General features: G+C 37.4%; 1 non-coding gene across 1 annotated transcript; it reads right to left on the bottom strand.

Moving 5' to 3' along the window:
- Positions 1–647: 647 nt before the first annotated feature.
- TRNAK-UUU (transfer RNA lysine (anticodon UUU)) lies at positions 648–720 on the bottom strand. The gene has a single exon. It is a non-coding gene; the product is annotated as a tRNA-Lys (tRNA).
- Positions 721–24,787: the final 24,067 nt, after the last annotated feature.

The raw sequence follows: 24,787 nt of genomic DNA, 5'->3' as shown, positions 1-24,787 counted from the left end.
TAATGCCCAAGACTTAATCTTACCTGATTTAATTTTCTGATCATCTATCCCATCACTACTCACCTACATTATCTATCTTACCCTTTCATCTCTTCACTCTATAAATTTCTATTCACTTTTTTAGGATAATTCAAAGTAATTTCTCAGCCTGAAGGTTAGGTGAAACATTTGAAGAATGTAATCGATAAAATGTGTTGTATGATGGTTAGAACAATAGAGATATTAAAAGAAATATTTTTGTATGAATAAAGTTGACAGTTAATACACTGGTAAAAGTTATTATCCTATTAGCAATCAATAATACCATTCAAATTTCTAAGAAATAGTAAATATTTCTTCCTTAAACTATACTTCATATTATCTTTAAAATATGACTGAAGCTGAATTTAATCTTTTTGCCTCAGTACATTTTGATTTATTATAGTAATTTCTTGGGATATTTGTCTTATTTTTTTTTTTTTACTTCAACTGGGTTTTCAATTTTACTTAAAAATTTTTTGAAGTATTGTTGATTTACAATGTTGTGTTAATTTCAGGTGTACAGCAAAGTGATTCAGTTATATATAATATATATTGCTGGCTAGGGATTTTAAATTCAGTGACCATTATGGTGGTTAAAGTACATTTGTTTAGTTATTTATTTTTGTTGCCTGGACAGGGATTTGAACCCTGGACCCTCAGATTAAAAGTCTGATGCTCTACCAACTGAGCTACCCAGGCTCTATTTTATATATAACAGTATGTGTATGTTAATTCCAAACTCCTTGTTTGTCCTTGTTTGTTCCTACCAAAGGGAAAACCTTTGGTTACCTTAAGTGTGTTTCCTTTGTTTGTGGGTCTCTTTCTGTTTTGTACATAGGTGTATTTGTATCACTTTTTTAGATTCCACATATAAGCAATATCATATGATATTTGTCTTTGTCTGGCTTACTTCACTTAGTATGATAATCTCTAGGTCCATCCATGTTACTACAAATACATTATTTCCATTCATTTTTATGGCTGAGTAATATTTCAATATATATACTCAGTTTCTTTATCCATTCACCTGTTGCTGGACATCTAGGTTGCTTCCATGTCAGTCAGTTCAGTTGCTCAGTCGTGTCCGACTCTTTGCGACACCACGAACCTCATGTCTTAGCTACTGTGAATAGTACTTCAGTAAACATTGGGTTAACATGTACCTTTTCAAATTACGGTTTTCTCTAGATATATGCCCACGAGTGGAAGCGTCTGCCTGGGATGCAGGAGACCCGGGTTCAATCCCTGGGTCGGGAAGATCCCCTGGAGAAGGAAATGGCAACCCACTCCAGTACTATTGCCTGGAGAATCCCATGGAGGGAGGAGCCTGGTAGGCTACAGTCCATGGGGTCACAAAGAGTTGGACACGACTGAGCGACTTCACTTCACTTCACTTCATGGTAGTTCTAGTTTCAATTTTTTAAGGAACCTCCGTGCTGTTCTCCATAATGACTATACCAATTTATAGTCTCACCAACAGGGTATCATTTATACCTAGAGACAAATAAAAAATGAAAGCATGATGATCCAAAACCTATGGTATACAGCAAAAGCAGTGCTAAGAGGGAAAGAAGTTTATAGGAGTAAAATCCTACCCCAGGACACAAGAAATATCTCAATTAAACAGCCTAAACTTATACCTAAAGCAATCAGAGTAAGAACAAACAAAACCCAAAGTTGGTAGAAGGAAAGAAATCACAAAGATCAGAGCAGAAATCAATGGAGATGAAGAAAACAAAATGAACAAAACCAAAAAGCTGATTCTTTAAAAAGCAAAATTGATAAACCTTTAGCCAGATTCATCAAGGAAAAAACAGGGTCCAAATCAATAAAATTATAAATGATAAAGGAGAAATTACAACTGACACCACAAAAATACAAAGGACGATAAGAGATAACTACAACCAACTGTATGCCAATAACATGAACAATCCTCTTTCCAAGAAATGGATAAATTCTTAGAAAGGTACAATTTCCCAAGTTGGAAGCAGAAAGAAATAGAAAATATGATCAGACCAGTTACAAGTACTGAAACTGAATCTATAAAACTCCAAACAAAAGTCTGGCACCACATGGCTTCACAGGTAAATTCTATCCAACCTTTAGAGAAGAGTTAACACCTCTTCTTCTGAAACTATTTCAAAAAATTGCAAAGGAAGGAGTACTTCCAAAGTCATTCTATGAGGCCACCATCACGCTGGTACCAAAACCAAATAAGGAAACTACAAAAGATGAAACTTATAGGCCAATATCACTGATAAGTATAGGCACAAAAATCCTCCACAAAATACAAGCAGACCTAACCCAACAATACATTAAAAGGATCATACACCATGATCAAGTAGTATTTATCCCAGGAATGCAAGGATTTTTCAATATCCACAAATCAGTCAATATAACACAGCACATTAACAAAGAATAAAGACCATATGATCATCTCCATAGATTCAGAAGAAGCTTTTGATAAAATCTAACATCCATTTATGACAAAAACTCTACAGAACAAGGAACTTCCCTGAACATACTAAAAGCCATATATGGCAAAAGTATATGTTAGTCACTCAGTCATGTCTGATTCTTTGCAACCTCGTGGACTGTAGCTCTCCAGACTCCTCTGTCCATGGAATTTTCCAGGCAAGAATACTGGAGTGGGTTGCCATTTCTTTCTCCAGGGGATCAAACCCCAGTCTCTTGCATTCCAGGCAGATTCTTTACCATCTGAGCCATGGGTTGTATCATGCTGAACAGTGGAAAGCTGAAAGTATCTCCTGTAAGATCAGGAACAAGACCTTCCAGGTGGAATTAGTCAACCCCACTAACACCTGTGCTCTTTTTATTTCGGCTGTAGTGTTGTTGAAAGTGCTCTTCAAACTTAAATGTACTTACAAATCACTTGAATGTCTTGTTAAAATGCAGATTCTGATTTAATAAGTTTGGTGTGAGATCTAAGATTCAACACTTAAATGATATTCCCAAGTGCATCACACTTTGAGTAGAAAAATATCATAGCATTAACTGCATTGTGCTTAGATGTTTTGTTTATATGAATTTCATCCAATAGACTACAGTGTTGGAGTATCATTGGTGCCCACACATGCTATTGAACAACTCTGTGTGTTAGTTGCTCAGTTGTGTCTGACTCTATGAGAACCCATGGACTGTAGCCCACGAGGCTCCTCTGTCCATGGAGTTCTCCAGGCAAGAGTACTGGAGTTGGTAGCCATTCTCTACTCCAGGAGATCTTCCTGACCCAGGAATCAAACTCAGGTCTCTTGCATTGCTGGCAGATTCTTTACCATCTGAGCCACCAGGGAAGCCCCTTTGTTCAAATAAATGACTAAAACTTGACCTGACATAAAATTCACCATCAAAGCAGTACTCTCAGCTTTTCTCAACCTTCAAGGCTTCTAAGATTACTATCAAATTTCTTCTTGTGAACAAAGATAGTAAATCCCAAAATTTAGTCTCACAGTGCTTCCTCACTAAAAAAAATCTTCCACAGGAGAATTGCTTTCAGGATACAAGCATAAATAAAAAGTAGTAAAATGCATTATCCAGAACTTAAAACTTGGAGGCCTTTCAGAAACATTTATGGAGCTTTTCAAATTTCTGAGGTTAGTATTTAAAGTTGGACTTTTAAATTCATTTTTTATTGCTGCTTAAAGCATTGCCACAAAGTGGCTTAAAACAGCAGCCATATATTAGCTTACACTTCTGTAGATCAGAAACCTAAGCATGCCATAGCTCAGTTTTCTGTTAAAAGCTCAAAAACTGAAATCAAGATCAACTGGGCTGACTTCCCCTCTGGAAGCTCTGAGGAAGAATCTGTTTCCAAGTTCATCAGGTTGTTTGTAGAATTCATTTCCTTGCAATTATAGAACTAAGGACCCTATTTCCTCGTTGGCTATAAGCTGGAGACTCCTCTCAGCTCCTAGAGATCACCTATATTCCTTGCCACATGGCTCCCTCCATCCTCAAGCCAGTAATAATGGATAGAATCATTTCCAGTCTTCATAGTGCTGACCTCTTCCATCTCTAACATCCAGACTCAAATTTAAAGGGTTAGTGTGATTCAAGCGGGCTCATTCAGACAATCTTAAAGTTAGCTGATTTGGGACTTTATTTACATTTGCAAAATCACTTAACACCTTGATTAGTGTTTGAGTGAATAAGTGGGAGAAAGAATGTGTACACCCAGGGCTGGCATTTAGGGATCATTTGAGAGTTTCTCCCTACCACAGCTTCCAGATGAAAGCCTGGAGAAACTCATTTACCTCTCTTCCTAGATTCCATGGAAATAAAAAAATAAAGGTGTACCACAGACATTGAATCCATAGCAACACTGAAAATGGGAAGGGGTGAAATTAGTGCACTCATCATTGGGACATCTGAAGATCACAGGTAAAGACTGAAGACTGAATTAAGAAAAGGCCACTTGGGGCACTGGGATGCCTGCAGCTGAGGGGAAAGCCCGAAATGTCCAGGTCAACAGGCTTAGCGGGGGAATGTGCTATGGGCTGTGTACTGTTTATCAGGGGTCCCCAGCCTCTGTGATCTGATGCCTGATGATCTCAGGTGGAGCTGATGTAGTAATAATAATAGAAATAAAGTGCACAATAAATCTAATGCACTTGAATCATCTCAACCATCCCTGCCCAGGTCCATAAAAAATTTTTCTTCTTTGAAACTGGTCCCAGGAACCAAAAAGTTTGAGGACCACTGTTGTGTATGCAATAGCCAGGCTGGATGGTCCTGCCTCATTTGTATACCCCCATCATGACACAGTTTTAATAATATAAGCTGTATATTTCAGTATTTATTTTGGTAGAGCTGCCAAGACAATGAAAAAAAAAGGTTAAAAATGTAATATCTCGTAGGGGAATGGGACTGAAGCTAGGATGATAAACAGAGACCATTTTTCATTTAACTTCTTTCTGTACATTTTGTGTTCTTTTTAGAAATTTTGTGTAAATAATACAACTTTATTGTAAAAATAAATGCATTGGTTTCTTATTATCTTTTGATTTATAAGAATTCTCTATATAGTCTAGACACTAATCCATCAATTTTATGGATTATTTTTGCTGTTTGAGACTTTTCCAGTTTACGAAGACTTTTCAGATAGAGAAGTTAATTTTAGTGTTGTCTAGTTTACCAGTTACTTCTTTTATAGTCAGTAATTTTTGAATAAAATTAAAATATCAAGATTTATTGACTTGGAAGCAACAGAAGACAACTTCAGTTCAGTTCAGTTCAGTCGCTCAGTCGTGTCCGACTCTTTGCGACCCCATGAATCGCAGCACGCCAGGCCTCCCTGTCCATCACCAACTCCTGGAGTTCACTCAGACTCACATCCATCGAGTCAGTGATGCCATCCAGCCATCTCATCCTCTGTCGTCCCCTTCTCCTCCTGCCCCCAATCCCTCCCAGCATCCAAGTCTTTTCCAATGAGTCAACTCTTTGCATGAGGTGGCCAAAGTACTGGAGTTTCAGCTTTAGCATCATTCCTTCCAAAGAAATCCCAGGGCTGATCTCCTTCAGAATGGACTGGTTGGATCTCCTTGCAGTCCAAGGGACTCTCAAGAGTCTTCTCCAACACCACAGTTCAAAAGCATCAATTCTTCGGTGCTAAGCCTTCTTCACAGTCCAACTCTCACATCCATACATGACCACAGGAAAAACCATAGCTTTGACTAGACGGACCTTTGTTGGCAAAGTAATGTCTCTGCTTTCAATATGCTATCTAGGTTGGTCATAACTTTTCTTCTAAGGAGTAAGCGTCTTTTAATTTCATGGCTGCAGTCACCATCTGCAGTGATTTTGGAGCCCAGGAAAATAAAGTGTGACACTGTTTCCACTGTTTCCCCATCGATTTGCCATGAAGTGATGGGAGCAGATGCCATAATCTTTGTTTTCTGAATGTTGAGCTTTAAGCCAACTTTTTCACTCTCCACTTTCACTTTCATCAAGAGGCTTTTGAGTTCCTCTTCGCTTTCTGCCACAAGGGTGGTGTCATCTGCATATCTGAGGTTATTGATATTTCTCCCGGCAATCTTGATTCCAGCTTGTGCTTCTTCCAGCCCAGCGTTTCTCATGATGTACTCTGCATAGAAGTTAAAAAAGCACGGTGACAATATACAGCCTTGACGTACTCGTTTCCTATTTGGAGCCAGTCTGTTGTTCCATGTCCAGTTCTACTGTTTGCCATAAAAAGACAAAGAAAAATTGTGTCATAATTTCAAGAGTCTTTTAGTAATGATATCTTCTGGTACAGCTTGATCCAGGAGCAAATAACCATCAGAATTCCTCTCTTTGTTCAGACTCATTAGAGTTGACTCTGTTCTTCATTCTCACACACCGGAAAATAGGCACTGGTAACCTTACTCATCTGGGTCATCACAAGATAACTGCACTCCAAATCCATACTCTCTTACTATCAAGTCTACAGGAAACAGAGAAAACTTCTCTTTCCCAGAAGTCCAAATACTAGCTCATGATTTAGCAGCTATCATTTGCATACAAGCCTATAATGAACCCATAATTATGGACAAGATGGGGCATGCTGACCAATTCAGATCAATTTGAGTCCCCTTATGCATCTGGAAACCTAGTCAACCGTTGAAAAGCACATGGGCTTAGAGTAGGGAACTAAGGGTAAGATTACCAAAAAATACTAACCTTGTGGGGCTAGGTGGCCCCCAAACCAATTAATGTCCAGATAATAATTACTTTTCATTTCATAAGTGATGCTGAAAAATGATTGCTACTAGATTTAAGGATAGAAACTTGGTATCAAATACTGGCCTTTCCATCTAGTATAAGATAATTATCTACTTCCTCTAAGTTACAGTGCTTCATATTTAAAATGTAAATGATAATATTTTTTAAGGTTATTGTGGATCAGATAGAAATTATATGTAAACAGCTTGACCCATGCTTGATAAACATAGTACCATAACTGCTATTAACATTTGAGTATTAATTGAAAGCTATGTGCCTCCTTTTCTAGAGGCAGTCACATGTGAAGCTGCCTCTCTGCTTATGGTACTAATCTTTTGTTAACTGGACATCAGTTAAAGGAGATGAAGCTGGAGTGTAGCACTCATGCCTGCCCTACTGAAATCCAGTCCAGGTTGATCTGTTCTGTTGATTGATGAAGAGAAGCCACACAGATGCTCATTCTCAAAAGCCTGACTGTTCTGTTTTAATCTGTTAACGTCAAGTTCTATCTTTTTGCTTAAAAAATGTACATTTAAGCAATTTAATTAGCCTTTCAGTGATTTCCTCATCTATAAAATGGGCAATAATATCACCTAAGATAATAAAAGCTAGATTATGTGCTAACACTTGGCCAAAATAGGGACTTGCAAACACAAATCCCTCCCTACTTCCCCCTTCCCTGCACTAACTGCAGGGTTTCTAGTCTTCCGCATTTCTTTCATCTTCTTCCTAAGTCAACATATACAAACAAAAGCATACATCCTTTCAAGGAAACATGTGCTCTTAGGATTTCTCTAAGAAAATGTTTCCAAGAAAAGCCATCAGCCAAGGAATAGTTAAGGGAGAGAGCACAGCACTTCCCCTTTACTGTAAGAACATTACAGGATGGCAGGGAGTCACATTTTTAATTTATTCTGCTTTGGCTTCTTTGTGGTCAGTTTTGAACTCTTGCTTACATTTAGGGAAATTCCACTTACGACACTTAGACTGAGAGGGAGAGATTTTCAGGGCAATTAAGAAGCAGATGCACTTAATATAAATGTCTGGGGCCTTTAAAAATAGCCCATTATTTGCTTTTTGAGAAAGGCTATCACAAAACAAAGTTCTACTGTTAATGTTCCATGAGAATACATTATATTATTATGACTAGTGTAAGAAGTAAGAGAAGCTGGTATTTATTTAACCAACCCACTAGAATGTCATACATTTCAAAATAGATCTCAAAGTACATTTTTACTGAGTGCCATGGGTGTACCCACCACCATGCTAAGTGGATAAGGATAACCAAAGAAATGATCATTTTTAAAAACATGAATGACTGCAAGCATGGCAGAATGTAGCTTACCATATGCAGAAAAAGTGCTAACATAATCCAGTGAGGAGTGACTGAAATATTCAAAAATCACGAGCCCTTTATTTGTCTTCTTCTATGTGTTCCTGAGAGGAGCTTGAAATTCAACTAGTATAGGATTTCAAAATCAAAATCTTGTATATTGTACCTATTTAAAAATTTGGATAATTTCTACTTACCCAGAATAACTTGAGCCAATGGTTTATATGACTGAAGTTACAAAAAAATAAAACCACATTGATTTGAAAAGATTTGAATAAGTCAGTAAATAATAATAGTAATGGAAGTAATAATGAAAGTAAATTATTCAGTTTAAATTACATGAATAATTGATCGTGTTACTTAGTTACAAAATCTTGAGATAGCTTTTTTTTTATTATTTCATATTCCATCTTGTTCTTTGAAGCCTCAGAATCCAGAAGGCTGGGAAAGGTGCTCAACTGAAAATAAAGAGTTGTTGGTGGGAAGGAGCCTGAGGCATTCCACCTATGGGAGGGAGGAAAGTCAAGCTAATTAATCTGTCTGAAATAAGCTAATCAAACTGTCTGAAATAAAAATATTTCAGACAGTTTGATAAACTGGACCACTCAAGTGGTGGTCCTGCAGAGCTGTGGAAAGGTTTGGGCAACTTTCTACCAACTTCTCCAGGAAAAAGTGCAAGTGCTTCTGCTTTGGTAATAGTTGTCTCTTTATTAAGCAGATCCAGTGGCTATTTGTTTGATGATGCCTGATTCATTGATGAACTTAACAGAGATAGTCTAAAAAAGAGAAGTTGGCCTTTCAGTCAATCAGCAACCAATGAATTAGATGGAGATGAGATGGTCCAGTGATTTAGTCACTGCTGGGTTCACCCTGGTTTCCAGTGAGGATGAGGGTGGAAATCTAGGCAGTGAGGAAACAGGAGGAAATGTAAGATGAAAAAGAGGTAACTATATGGGTGGTGGGGTGGTGATGAATGGGGAAGGACTACTCTAGCATCTTTTTTCCTTAAGTAATTGCTATTTAAACTCATAATTTTATCCCCAATAGAAAGTCCTTGTGCACTGACACAAGGTCATTTCTGAGCACTGAAAGGAGGTTCTTTCAGTAGGAATATGATGCTATGTTTAGGAGATGATAAAAGAAGGAGAAGGAGATAGACTGCACTATGAAAATAATAAATACCAATATCAAAAATAATAAATGCCAATATTGTTTACCACCCATTTGCTCATGGCTTATGAGTTAATGTTTGTATAGACTTCTTAGTTCATAGTGTGAAAGTAAATAGAAATAATTACCATTAAATACGAAGTTTTGCAGTCCTCACCCTAAAATACATTAGTTATAAGAGATGTTTTAAACATCTCTGCAGAGAGGTTAGACAAACTGACCAAAGAAGAGGACCTTAGCTGAGAGCACTATAATTCAGCAATCACTGCATCATCTTGGTGTTGTAAAGAACATGGGGTAGAACTACAGTTAGTCCCTTGTTTCTAACCCAAATATTTCTCTTTTTAAAGTCATAGCTTCGGTATTTTTAAAATTGGATAATAATAGCATTCTTTTAAGGTTGCTGTGAGGATTAAGAATAGCATATATAAAATTCATATAAAAATATTAGCACATATTAGAGTTACAATAAACTGCAGCTATTACAATGGTGTCACAGTTATCTCATAAAAAGTTCCTACATTCTAGCTACTCTGTGTACTCTCTTACCTTTTTTTCAAAATCTATTAGCTCTGTGCTAATATAGTTTATCTTTTTGCCTGATACTTAATTTTTAGCTGTCTGATTATCTGAAGAATAATTGTAATCCAGCGTCAGCTTGATTTTCTTCATTCCAGCTTCACTCCTCAATGCTATATACTGTATCTCCTCTAGAGCAGATGATCTTCAAGTGCCACTGAGCCCCTGCATCTAGTTTAGAAGTGGACAGTCAGGGAATATTAGTGAAGACGTTCTGAATAAACTAGAGTATGACCTACAGCTTGAAGGAGGAGCACAATTGAAATTAAAGGGACTGTACATTTGCTTTTCAATATTCCATATAGACTACAGAGTTCTATTTTGTGTTTTCTCTCACAATGCCATCCTTCCTTACTTCAAAATTTTGATACAGCCTTTCTGTGTTCCAAGAATGGATGATGTAATTGTCAGAGACTTAAGAAGTTGGCTTAATTTCTTTTTCTTATGGTAGGTCCTTAGACCTACCACAAGTTGGTTATCTGTTTTAAATATAGCAGCATGTACATATCAATCCCATGTACATATTAACTCCCAGTCTATCACTTCACACTTCCCCCTTGGTAACCACAGGTGCATTCTCTGTTTATGGTTTATAAATAAGTTCATTTGAATCATTTTAAAATAAGTTCATTTGTATCATTTTTTAATATTCTTCATGTAAGTGGTATCATAAGAAAGGTTTCTTTCTCTGACTTGCTTTACTTAGTATGATAATCTCAAGGTTCATCCATGTTGCTGCAAATGGCATTATTTCATTCTTTTTAATGACTGTGTAATATGCCATTGTGTATATAAATACCACATCTACTTTATCCATTCATCTGTCAATGGACATTTAGATTACTTGCAAAGGAGAAAAGGAAAGATATAAGCATCTGCATGCAGAGTTCCAAAGAATAGCAAGAAGAGATAAGAAAGCCTTCTTCAGCGATCAATGCAAAGAAATAGAGGAAAACAACAGAATGGGAAAGACTAGAGATCTCTTCAAGAAAACTAGAGATACCAAGGGAACATTTCATGCAAACATGGGCTCGATAAAGGACAGAAATGGTATGGACCTAACAGAAGCAGAAGATATTAAGAAGAAGTGGCAAGAATACACAGAAGAACCATACAAAAAACATCTTCACGACCCAGATAATCACAATGGTGTGATCACTGACCTAGAGCCAGACATCCTGGAATGTGAAGTCAAGCGAGCCTTAGAAAGCATCACTACAAACAAAGCTAGTGGAGGTGATGGAATTCCAGTTGAGCTATTTCAAATCCTGAAAGATGATGCTGTGAAAGTGCTGCACTCAATATGCCAGCAAATTTGGAAAACTCAGCAGTGGCCACAGGACTGGAAAAGGTCAGTTTTCATTCCAATCCCAAAGAAAGGCAATGCCAAAGAATGCACAAACTACTGCACAATTGCATTCATCTCACACACTAGTAAAGTAATGCTCAAAATTCTCCAAGCCAGGCTTCAGCAATACGTGAACCGTGAACTTGCTGATGTTCAAGCTGGTTTTAGTAAAGGCAGAGGAACCAGAGATCAAATTGCCAACATCCTCTGGATCATGGAAAAAGCAAGAGATTTCCAGAAAAGCATCTATTTCTGCTTTATTGACTATGCCAAAGCCTTTGACTGTTTGGATCATAATAAACTGTGGAAAATTCTGAAAGAGATGGGAATACCAGACCACCTGACCTGCCTCTTGAGAAATCTGTATGCAGGTCAGGAAGCAACAGTTAGAACTGGACATGGAACAACAGACTGGTTCCAAATAAGAAAAGGAGTATGTCAAGGCTGTATATTGTCACCCTGCTTATTTAACTTATATGCAGAGTACATCATGAGAAATGCTGGGCTGGAAGAAGCACAAGCTGGACTCAAGATTGCCGGGAGAAATATCAATAACCTCAGATATGCAGATGACACCACCATTATGGCAGAAAGTGAGGAGGAACTAAAAAGCCTCTTGATGAAGGTAAAAGAGGAGAGTGAAAAAGTTGGCTTAAAGCTCAACATTCAGAAAACTAAGATCATGGCATCTGGGTCCATCACGTCATGGGAAATAGATGGGGAAACAGTGGAAACAGTGTCAGACTTTATTTTTGGGGCTCCAAAATCATTTCAGATGGTGATTGCAGCCATGAAATTAAAAGATGCTTACTCCTTGGAAGAAAAGTTTGACCAACCTAGATAGCATATTGAAAAGCAGAGACATTACTTTGCCAACAAAGGTCCGTCTAGTCAAGGCTATGATTTTTCCAGTGGTCATGTATGGATGTGAGAGTTGAAGTGTGAAGAGAGTTGAGCACTGAAGAATTGATGCTTTTGAACTGTGGTGTTGGAGAAGACTCTTGAGAGTCCCTTGGACTGCAAGGAGATCCAACCAGTCCATTCTGAAGGAGATCAGCCCTGGGATTTCTTTGGAAGGAATGATGCTGAAGCTGAAACTCCAGTACTTTGGCCACCTCCTGCGAAGAGTTGACTCATTGGAAAAGACTCTGATGCTGGGAGGGATTGGGAGCAGGAGGAGAAGGGAACGACAGAGGATGAGATGGCTGGATGGCATCACTGACTCAATGGACGTGAGTCTGAGTGAAGTCCGGGAGTTGGTGATGGACAGGGAGGCCTGGCGGATTCATGGGGTCACAAAGGGTTGGACACGACTGAGCGACTGAACTGAACTGAATGTCTTGGCAATTGTAAATAGTGCTGCTGTGAACATTGGGGTGCATGTATCATTTTGAACTATGCTTTTCTCCAGATATATTCCCTGGAATAGGATTGCTGGATAATGCGGTAGCTCCATTTTTAGTGAAGTTGGCTTAGTTTTTACTGAAAACCAATTGGGTTGATTATTTCATGGTAATATGATAGAATTTTTATTCTGTTGTTAAGTTCATAAACTCCTGTTCTGGTGGGATCATGAGTTCAATTGTTTTCAAATTGTCATTTGAGAAGCTGATGAGTTCCAAGGAAATATCCCAGGGCTCCTCCTAGGAAATTTAAGAGTATAAGTCAACTAAGCATGCAGGCTGCATGTCTCTAACCTGAACATTCCATTTCTATTCCTTCATACTGGGTTCTAGGTAACATTTTATTTAGAAAATAAAAATGAATTACACAGCTTCAAAAACAAACATATTTTGGAGATTCTCTGTTTCATACAAAAGAACCACAATCTAATATATTAGCATGACCTATGTTGCACTGTTTATCTGTAAACTATTTAGATATTTAGTTTAGCCAGTATTTACTGAACATCTTTTCAGTGTGTGGTGTGGTGCTCATGCCTGACTATGATGGTGGTGGTGGTTTAGTCGTTCAATTGTGTCCAACTCTTTGCAACCCCATGGATTACAGCCTGCCAGGCTCCTCTGTCCATGGGATTCTCCAGGCAAGAATGCTGGAGTGGGTTGCCATGTCCTCCTCCAGCGGATCTTCCTGACCCAGGAATCGAACCCAGGTCTCCTGCATTGCAGGCAGATTCTTTACCAACTGAGCTACAAGGGAAGCCCCATACAAGGAGACAATCTCTGTCCTTACAGTGTAGATACCCCAGGGTAGCAGTGATTGCTGGATGCCTACTCAATATCCCTCCTTCCTTTCTTCCTTTCTAGTAGAATCACAATATAAAGCCAAGCAGCAATATGCCCAATTAGAATATAATATTTCCTAGTCACTCTGTAGTTAGGGTTAGCCAACAAGAAGTGAGCTAAGGTATTGGGTGAGACTTCCAGGAAAGTACCTTAGCAGGAAACTTAACAGCTTGAATATACGTTTTATCTACTGCATTCTCTTCCTTCCTGCTGTCTGATAAGCAGATGTGATGGCTGGAGTTATCTTGGATATATGGCAACTTTAGGTATGGAAACCATATGCTGAGTGTTTCAGTTCAGAAAAATTGAAGGGTCCTAGAAATCTGATGAGCTTGAAGCTGTCACACAAGTTCAGGGCTGCTCACTTCTGGGTTTTCTTTACATAAGATAAAAATAAACCTCCAACTTGTTTAAATAACTGTTGTTATTATTTTTAATGTTAAGTCAAACTTAATGGTTATAGACAAGAATGTAAAGAGGGAAATTCAGGATGGTGATAAATTAGGGTGCTCAGTCACTCAGTCATGTCCAACTCTTTTGTGACCCCATGGACTATTGCCCGCAAGGTTCCTCTGTTCCTGGGATTTTCCAGGCAAGAATACTGGAGTGGGTTGCCATTTCCTTCTCCAGGAGATCTTCGCAACTCAGGGATCAAACCTACAGCTCTTGCATCTCCTGCATTGTCAGGCAGGTTCTTTACCACTGCACCACCCTGGAAGCCAAATTATGGTGGGGATAGAAATTTTAGGAAACTATGAGGCTAAAATATAACCCAGTTATGAAAGTTTGGGAAAGATTGCTTAAAAGACGTGATGCCTAAACTGAACTCTGAAGTGTAAAATGAGTTGGAGTTAGCCAAGCAAAGAGTACGGGATCGGATATCAGGGATGTAGAACAGTGTGTGCCGGAACCTTGGGGCTAGGGAGTAGGGAGATGACCTAGTGCATTCTGGGAATTTAAAGTATTTCGGTGAAGACAGGGCAACGTGTGCATGGATGGGGGAGTGTAAGGCATGAGAAGGAATCATAAAGCATCTGGGCTGATTAAAAAGGGAGTCCACTAAAGGATTCTAAGCAAGGGAGTAGCATGATAATATTTGGATTTTAGACATATCATTTTAAATTGAAGTGATGGAAACCCAATTAGGAGACTGTTTTAATAATACTGACAAAAGTAGAGCAAAGTAAAAAGATTAAGAGGAAAATTTTAAGAACTGTGGCTATTGACAAATTGGATGGAGAAGATGCATCCATGAGGAAGAGAGAAGAATCAAAGTTGATGGGTTTCTGGGTGGATAATTTCATTCCCTAATATAAGGAATCTGGGAAGAAGAACAGATTTGCTGTTTTCAAAGGTCACCAAAAGATGAGTTAGATCTGCATATGAGAATACTTGTAAATGCCAATCATAAAAGGTAAGACTTCTGAGACTGCTAGCTCAGTCTTTCCATGATTTAGCTGCCTTATTTCCTTTTGTTTCATCTATTTGCAGCATCTATTCACTGATCTTCTTCATCTGAAATGGAAAACAATGGATGATTTTCTAAATCTAAATATTTTTCATCCTTTAACATAAAACATCTGTTCTGATTTGTCCAAATTGTAAAGCATATGATACAATAGAGGGAAAAACATATTTCAATAATAATTCTACTCTTTCCCGTCACTGGCCTTTTTTTCTTTTTTTAGTTGGTATCAGAAAATTCAGACAATACTTTGTGTAGCAGGGGCACATTGATCAAATTATCCAAATCTCATGCCAGATTTCTTGTGCTCAACTATCCATATACTTTCTCTGCAACATACATTTTATCTTCAGTAGTGGATGTTGTAAAAATTTAATTTAACCCTAGTCATTGTAGTGAGATCAGATTCAAGAAGGAACTGCTAGGGAGTCTATACTGCTGAGGTGAAATAATGCAAGATTGCTTTGGATGAATGTAAAATGAATAAGGATGCTCACTAGCAGTTGCTGTTGTTGTTGAATACCTAAATCATGTCTGACTTTTTGTGACCCCATGGATTGCAACATTCCAGGCTTCCCTGTCCTTTACTATCTGCCAGAGTTTGCTCAAACTCATGTCCATTGAGTCAGTGATGCCATCCAACACCTCATCTTCTATTACCCCCTTTTCCTCCTGCCTGCGATATTTCCCAGCATTAGTCTTTTCCAGTGAGTCAGCCCTTTGTATCAGGTGGCCAAAGTATTGGAGCTTCAGTTTCAGCATCAGTCCTTCCAATGAATATTTAGGACTGATTGCCTTTAGGATGGACTGGTTTCCCCTCTTTGTTCTCCAAGGGCCTCTACAGCAGTTACATCTAAACAACAAATATATCTAAAGTTCTGGAACCCAAGGAAAGCAGATAATCGGGCAGTAAATAAAGAAGAATCTCAAACAATTTTGGTTTTGGTTTTTTTTTTACTAACTTCTTCAACCATTATGTATTAAACACCTACCATATTCTCATGAAGCTGAGAATCTAGCAACTGAGACAAATATTCAAGTAAATATGTAATTACAAATTATAACAAGTACTCTGAAAGAAATGTCAAGTATAATAAAAGACTGGAACAGAGGGCCTGATTTACACTAAGGACAGGCCCTATAGCAGTCAAGGTTCAGGCTGAAGATAGCAGAAGCTATATTAAATAGCTTAAGCAGAAAGGTATTTGTTATAGAATATTAAATGGTTTTCAGAATGAGTGGCGAAACCACAGACCCTAGAATGAGGTGCCATGAACTGTCTCCAAAGCCACACCACAGAATTGGACCATTCTTACTGCTGACCACAGGATCATGTCCCCTCTGCTAAGATATATACCATAAAAATAGGTGCCTTGCACCCTGATTTTCTCTTCAGTTAACTCAGTTCCAAAATCAAACCATCCATGGGAGCTTATATTTGGTAAACACAAGTCACATTCAGAACACAGGTGGCAAGGAAGTATGAGTAGTATAATTTTGAGCTTTTCAGTTTCTTTGTTCAAGAGGCCCCAGCAAAGAAGGTTGGAAGCGGCAGTTAGCCAGAGAATCAGATTATCTGCTGCAAGTACAAGAGAAGGTCTTCCAGAGGAAACAAGTGAAAACTGACCCAGGCCAGGTCATAGAGAACCTCATAGGTCATGTTAACAATTTTAACAATTTAAATTTAATGACATAGTTTTTCTCCTAAGTAACATTGGAAGACATTTAAGAGTTTTGAGCTGAAAATTACTATGCTTAAATTAGCATCTAAAAAGACATCTCTGGCTGCTGCATGTAGAATCCACTTTAGGAGGGAGCCAGATCAAAGGTAAGGAGGCTGTTGGGAGGCTTCTGTTACAGACCCAGTGAGTGGAGCTGTAGAGACAGAACAACATCACCTGGAGGGAGAGTAGCAACAGAACTTGGAGTAAACAAGGGAGCAAACAATGTACTAGGATTTACAATAAATAAGAACAAATTACTATTATATAATGCAATGCCTTTCTCCCTGCCCCTCCCCTCATGTAAAATGGTAATTCTTGTATCAGTATATCAGGCTTCAACAGTGCATGAACCGTGAATTTCCAGATGTACAAGCTGGATTTAGAAAAGCCAGAGGAACCAGAGATCAAATTGCCAACATCCGTTGGATCATCAAAAAAGCAAGAGAGTTCCAGAAAAACATCTACTTCTGCTTTATTGACTACGCCAAAGTCTTTGACTATGTGGACCACAACAAACTGTGGAAAATTCTTAAAGAGATGGGCATACCAGACCACCTGACCTGACTCCTGAGAAATCTGTATGCAGGTCAGGAAGCAACAGTTAGAACTGGACATGGAACAACAGACTGGTTCCAAATTGAGAAAGGAGTATGTCAAGGCTGTATATTGTTACCCTGCTTATTTAACGTATATGCAGAGTGCATCATGTGAAATGCTGGGCTGGATGAAGCACAAGCTGGAGTCAAGATTGCTGGGACAAATATCAATAACTTTAGATATACAGATCACACCACCCTTATGGCAGAAAACAAAAAACTAAGAGCCTCTTGATGAAAGTGAAAGAGGAGAGTGAAAAAGTTGGCTTAAAGCTCAACATTCAGAAAACGAAGATCATGACATCTGGTCCCATCATTTCATGGCAAATAGATGGGGAAACAGTGTCAGACTTTATTTTGGGGGGCTCCAAAATCACTGCAGATGGTGACTGCAGCCATGAAATTAAAAGATGCTTACTCCTTGGAAGAAAAGTTATGACCAACCTAAACTGCATATTAAAAATCAGAGACAACTTTGCCAACAAAGGTCTGTCTAGTGAAGGCTATGGTTTTTCCAGTGGTCATGTATGGATGTGAGAGTTGGACTGTGAAGAAAGCTGAGCCCCAAAGAATTGATGCTTTTGAACTGTGGTGTTGGAGAAGACTCTTGAGAGTCCCTTGGACTGCAAGGAGATCCAACCAGTCCATCCTAAAGGCAGTCAGTCCTGAATATTTATTAGAAGGACTGATGCTGAAGCTGAAGCTCCAATACTTTGGCCACCTGATGCAAAGGACTGATTCATTTGAAAAGACCCTGATGCTGGGAAAGATTGAAGGCAGGAGGAGAAGGGGAAAACAGAGGATGAAATGGTTGGATGGTATCACTGACCCAATGGAAATGAGTCTGAGTGAACTCTGGGAGTTGGTGATGGGCAGGGAGGCCTGATGTGGTGCAGTCCATGGGGTTGCAGAGTTGAACACGGCTGAACAACTGAACTGGACTGATACCAGTGTTGTTAAAAAAGGATGAAAGTGTAAATGACATTCATCCATTACTTGGATAAATACCCAACGTACACCATTTGTTCATCAGGTGGTATTAACTCTGTGTGGTCTTATTTCTTTAGTTCATCCTTCCTTTGTTGTTGTTTTGATGTGCTGTGACTTTTACAAATTAAATTGATTACTGTATTCTACATAATGCACTTTTCAGTCAGGAAAACAACACTAAGTCTCCAGTTTTATTATGTCATATAGGCCCCCCCAAATAAGGAAGCAATGATAGAAAGAATGAAAACAACTGAAGTAAATATAAAGATGGATGAAAGACTGCAGGTTACAGAGAAAACAGCAGATGACTAGGAATTTGACAGAAGACACACAAACGGCATACACAAAGTGATTTTCAAAAATTAGTTTTGAAAAAGGATAGCAAAGTAGCATTGAAATGAACATACTTCATGCTCCAGTAGATGATATTTCTCTTCAAGACCTTGTTTATGCATTTTTAAACTACTTAAGAAACATTTTCTATGCCTGCAGTCCTCCTCATAAGGAAGTGATATAAATCACTCAGTGTGATGTGAGCAAGGAAATAGGGAGCTAAAACTAGAGCAAAACAAAGGGCTTAATGCAGTAGGAGGAAAGTGACAAATAGTCCAAAAATTTCCAAATTTATCTTTTCTACCTCTTCTGTTATTTATTCTTTTCTTAAAGTCCTACAATCTGGCTTCTCTCCAGTCTCCTGAAGCTATCCTAGACTTTGGTGACCTAGTTCCTCAAGATAAAGGCCTTTTCCATAATTATTTTCTGTCTGTTTCACTTTAAAATGAAGTTACATGCATCTTTTTCCCTAAATTTAAATGCTTCACTGTTTTACTAACCATACAAATAATACTGAATATTTGTAAAAATAAACAAAATCACTCCAAATTCCAAAATTCAGGGCAAAAACTTACAAACCGTTAGATGAACATGCTTACTGACATTCTTTTTCATGGATATGTATGTACATGTTCACACCTAAAGAAGTGTATGCAGTTTTATCTGTTCATGTTGTTTTGCCTTTTTTCCACAGTAAAATTTCATTTATATAATCAAAACTACTATATCATATGGCAGAACAAATGACTAATGACACTATCTTATTTGTATATATCATAACCGTTTACAAAGTACTTTCATTTACATTATTTCAATTAAACTCAATGAGTTGACTAATGGTGATGTTTGTTTCCAGTAATCTCCTCAGTATTAAAGCAGGAAAGGTAATGAATCCAATGTTCACTCTAATTTTCAATGAATTTTACATGTTTATAAATGTGAACTAAAATAATTTCATTTTAACATTAAACTTAAAAAAATCTTGATATTGAACCTGAAGCAAAATTTATAGAAATAATTAGTTAATTGTTCAATATTTATTGAATACCTGCTATTTCCCAGAGAAGAGATTAGGGAATTCAAAGTTTAAAAGAGAATTTTTACAAATCTAAAACTTGTATCACTTGAAATGTTTTCTAACCTGCATTTTTAAATTCAACAATATCAATAAAGATTTGCATCATCAATTTTAATGATATTGTAGCTTTCTTTTGCCTCTTTTGATAAACATTTCAGTTGTCTCTACTTTTTACTAAAATGCTTCAGAACATAAAGAAAGAAGAGGATCTGAGTTCATTAATTGAATATACCAAAATGCTAATGTCAAAACAGACAGAATACACCGAAATAAACCATGCACTTCTCATTTGAGTGTTGAGTTGCTTGCAGGATTATTTTCTTGTTTTTATCAATAGTAGCTGGATCACTAGTCTAAAAAAAAAGATGTGTTTTCCATTTTCATGAATATTTTAAATGCTGTTTTAAAAAGTCACTCAAATGTATATTTCAACTAAGACTGTCTATAAAGTTTCCAAAGCCTTATAAATATTGAGTTTTGTCATGTGTTTCATTCTTCAAAATATTCATTCCTGGTTTCTTTCTTTGAAATGGATATCCTTTCAAATGTTCATTGGTCATATATACTTTTCCTTTCTGAAATGCCTTTCAACTCTTCTGTCTTTCTTCCTATCATGATGTGTATAGTTTTAATATATTTTAATCAATTTATTGAAATTAGAGTTCTCTATATGTGATAGATATTATAAATATTTCTTTTTGCTTCCTGAGGTTATCTTCAAACTCACTTATCGTATTTCTGCAGTTCTTTGTTATTTGGTCAAGCTCTGTTCATACTTTCTTTTCTTCTTTCTCACTCCATCTCCTTTTGTTTTGTGTGTGTGTATTATGCTTAGAAGCTTAGAAAGAACGTCCTCAACAAGATATTGTACAAATCTTGACATACATTATTCTAATAATTTTAAGATTTAATTTTCCTCAAATATTTGGTGAACCCAGAATATATTTTGAATGTTTTATTTTTCTAAATTGTTACTCAGTTATCATATCATTATCTTTTTTGCATAATGAATCTTTCTCCCTCCATATCACTTTAGATGTCATATTTATTACATTAAATTCTCACATGTTTAAATTTATTTCATAGTTGCTCTGGTCAGCTGCGTTAACATTAGTCTATTTCTAAACAATACAGTTATTTTTATAAATGCTGTTTAGTAATATATTTTTCTATATGAAAGCATATACTTTTTTTCTTTAGAATTCTCTAGATGTTTTTCCACATTTATACTTCCAGTTAAAGTTTAGAATCATTTTTGTCAAATTAAGGAAACATCCATTTAGTGTAGAGTCAGACATGACTGAGTGACTGAACTGAACTGAACCGAATGCACTTATAAATCCTCATAGGAAGAATTGACATTTTAAAAATATTTATCATTAGATGTGAGATTAAGAACTGTCTTTTTATTTAAGTCTTTTATGGACCTTGGTAGTTTGAGTTTTCCTCATACTTGTGCTACGTATTTCTATTATTAATTAGATAATTTGATATTTTGGATTATTAATATTATAAATTATATCCTTCTATTGCCTGGAAAATCCCATGGACGGAGGAGCCTGGAAGGCTGCAGTCCGTGGGGTCGCTGAGGGTCGGACACAACTGAGCGACTTCACTTTCACTTTTCACTTTCATTCATTGGAGAGGGAAATGGCAACCCACTCCAGTGTTCTTGCCTGGAGAATCCCAGGGATGGGGGAGCCTGGTGGGCTGCTGTCTATGGGGCCGCACAGAGTCGGACATGACTGAAGTGACTTAGCAGCAGCAGCATTATATTTTCTAATTAATTTTTACTTATTAAAAATAATCTTTTTACATGTTAACTTTATTATTGGGCACCTTTATAAACTCTTAATTTACCTCATATTTTTCTTTTTCTTTTTAACTTTTTTATTTTGAATTGCGGTATAGTCAATTAACAATGTTGTGATAGTTTCAGGTGAACAGTGAAGGGTCTCAGTCACACATACACATGTATCCATTCTCAGCTAAACTCCCCTCCCATCAGGCTGCCATATAACACTGAGCAGAGTTCCATGTACTATACATTGGGTCCTTGTTGTATATCCATTTTATTTATAGCAGTATGTCCATCCAAAACTCCCTAACTATTCCTTACCCCCGTCTTTGCCCCTGGTAACCATAATTTCATTCTCTGAGTCTATGAGTCTCTTTCTCTTTTGTAAGTTAGTTCATTTGTATCATTCCTTTTTAGATTTCATACATAAAGGATGTCATATGATATTTCTCCTTCTTTGTCTGACTTACTTCACTCAGCATGACAATCTCTAGGTCCATCCATGTTACTGCAAATGGCATTATTTCGTTCTTTTTAATGGCTGAGTAATATTCCATTGTATATATGTACCATATGTTCTTTATCCATTCCTCTGCTGATGGACATTTAGGTTGCTTCCACGTCTTGGTTATTGTAAACAGTGCTGCAATGAACATTGGGGTACATGTATTCTTTTGGATCATGCTTTTCTCTGTATATATGCCCAGGAGTGGGATTGCAAGGTCATATGGTAGTGCCAGTTTTAGTGTTTTAAGGAACCACCATGCTGCTCTCCACACTGGCTGCTTACCAATTTACATTACCACCCACAGTGTTGGAGATTTCCCTTCTCTCCACACCCTTTCCAGCATTTACTGTTTGTGGATTTTTTGATGATAGGCATTCTAGTTGGTGTGAGAGCATACCTGACTGTAGTTTTGATTTGCATTTCTCTAATAATTAGTAGCATTGAACATCTTTTCACATACCTCTTAGCCATCATATGCCTTCTTTGGAGAAATGTCTGTTTAGGTCTTCTGCCCATTTTTTGATTGGGTCATTTGCTTTGATGCTGTTAAGCTTCATGTGCTATTTATACATTTTGAAGACTAATTGCTTGTCAATCACATCACTTGCGAATATTTTCTCCCAATCTGTAGGTTGCATTTTCATTTTGTTTATTGTTTCCTTGGCTGTGCAAAAGCTTTTGAGTTTATGTTGGTCCCATTTGTTTATTTTTGTTTTTATTTCCATTATTCTGGAATATGGATTGAAAAAGATACTGCTACGATTTATGTGAGAGAGTGTTCTGCCTATGTTTGCCTCCAGGAGTTTTATATTTTGGGTCACACATTTAGGTCTTTAATCCATTTTGAGTTTATATTTGTGTATGGTGTTAAAGAATGATCTAGTTTCATTTTTTTAACATGTAGCTGCCTAGTTTTCCCGGCACCATTTGTTGAAAAGACTGTCTTTCCAATACTCTGTAGTCTTGCCTCTTTGTGTGCTAAGTCGCTTCAGTTGTGTCAGACTCTGTGTGACCCTATGGACTGAGCCTACCAGGCTCCTCTGTCCATGAGATTTTCCAGGCAAGAAAACTGGAGTGCATTGCCATTTCCTTCTCCAGGGGATCTTCCCGACCCAGGGATCAGAACCGCCTCTCCTGTGTCTCCTGTGTCTCCTGTGTTGGCAAGCTGATTCTTCACCACTAGCGCCACCTGGAAAGCTCTTTCAGTTCAGTTCAGTCGCTCAGTCGTGTCCAACTCTTTGCAGCCCCACGGATTGCAGCATGCCAGGATTCCCTGTCCATCATCAACTCCCAGAGTGTGCTCAAACACATGTCTATCGAGTTGATGATGCCATCCAACCATCTCATCCTCTGTCATCCCTTCTCCTCCCCCTTTCAATCTTTCCCAGCATCAAAGTCTTTTCCTAGGAGTCAGTTCTTCCCATCAGGTGGCCAAAGTATTGGAGCTTCAGTTTCAGCATCAGTCCTTCCAATGAATATTCAGGACTGATTTCTTTTAGGATTGAATGATTTGACCTCCTTGCAGTCCAAGGAATCTCAAGAGTCTTCTCCAACACCACAGTTCAAAAGCATCAATGCTTTGGTGCTCAGCTTTCTTTATAGTCCACCTCTCACACCCATACATGACTACTGGAAAAACCATAGCTCTGAGTAGACAAATCTTTGTTGGCAAAGTAATATCTCTGCTTTTTGATATGCTGTCTAGGTTGGTCATAATTTTTCTTCCAAGGAGCAAGTGTCTTTTAATTTCATGGCTGCAGTCACCATCTGCAGCGATTTTGGAGCCCCCCAAGATAAAGTCTCTCACTCTTTCCATTGTTTGCCCATCTATTTGCCATGAATTGATGGGACCATATGCCATGATTTTCGTTTTCTGAATGTTGAGTTTTAAGCCAGCTTTTTCAGTCTCCTCTTTCACTTTCATCAAGAGGCTCTTTAGTTCTTCACTTTCTGCCATAAGGGTGGTGTCATCTGCATGAGGTTATTCATATTTCTCCCAGCAATCTTGATTTCAGCTTGTGCTTCATCCAGCCTGGCATTTCACATGATGTACTCTGCATATAAGTTAAATAAGCAGAATGACAATATACAACCTTGATGTACTCTTTTCCCAATTTGGAACCAGTCTGTTGTTAGTCATAGATTAATTGACCATAGGTGCATGGGTTTATTTCTGGGTTTTCTATCCTATTTCACTGATCTACTAAACTCAACATATTTTTCAATGTTTTCTTGAAAATTCTATTCAAGTATATTATCTGTATAATAATAATTTCACTTCTTTAATAGCTAGATATCATACTTTATTCTATTATCTAACTGCAATGGCTAGATGACAGTCATGTTCTTGATTTGAATGGAAATTTTTTAGTACAGATATTCAGAACTGATAATGAGAGAAGAAAATCTTCTGAACCATGATAATAGGTGAGCTGGGAAAAGAAGTCTCAGATTTGTTAGTTTATCCATTAAATAATTTAAACAATTTTCTTTTATATGGTGACTCAGAAGTCTTAAGATGTCTTTTATGTCTTTTACATTTCACAAACTTTTAAGGATGTTCTTAATGGAGAAATTCCTAAGATTATTTGATCATATCTTCCAGAATTAACCTTCTTAGATACACAATTAAGCCCAGTACAGACTTTAAGTTTTATGTATAGATATATACCATGAGTTTGTATGTGTGTGTATGTGAGAGCGTGTAGTGTGTTAGGTAAAACCCATATAATCCTTTCATTAAAAAATCAGAAATGAATATTGAGTTTTACTAAATACTTTTTGGGAAATCTATGGGAACAATAATATTCCTCACTTGCTCATTATAATAATGATCATTTACAGCAATAGATTTTCTACTAAATTGCCTAGCATTCTT

The sequence above is a fragment of the Bos javanicus genome, chromosome 1 (assembly GCF_032452875.1).
Source record: "Bos javanicus breed banteng chromosome 1, ARS-OSU_banteng_1.0, whole genome shotgun sequence".
In the NCBI taxonomy this organism is placed as follows: Eukaryota; Metazoa; Chordata; class Mammalia; order Artiodactyla; family Bovidae; genus Bos; species Bos javanicus.
Note: the sequence above shows the minus strand (reverse complement) of the source record. Positions and strands in the feature narration are given on the sequence as shown.